Consider the following 214-nt stretch of genomic DNA (forward strand, 5'->3'; position numbering starts at 1 on the left):
AAAAACCTGACCTTCGAAACCTTGCTCTGATTGGCCACTAGAATCCCTCAAATTTGCATATCCGGCACCTCATGATTGGTCCAAAAGCAACCAATCAGGGCCCACCGTTTACAACCAATCAGGGCCCACCGTTTACAACCCACCAGCGTGTATATAACCAGGATGCCTGGCCCACAGTAGCCAGACAACAACAACGACCAGGAAGACGACGACT

Source organism: Tupaia chinensis, unplaced genomic scaffold (genome assembly GCF_000334495.1).
Source record: "Tupaia chinensis unplaced genomic scaffold, TupChi_1.0 Scaffold000468_1, whole genome shotgun sequence".
Taxonomy (NCBI): Eukaryota; Metazoa; Chordata; class Mammalia; order Scandentia; family Tupaiidae; genus Tupaia; species Tupaia belangeri.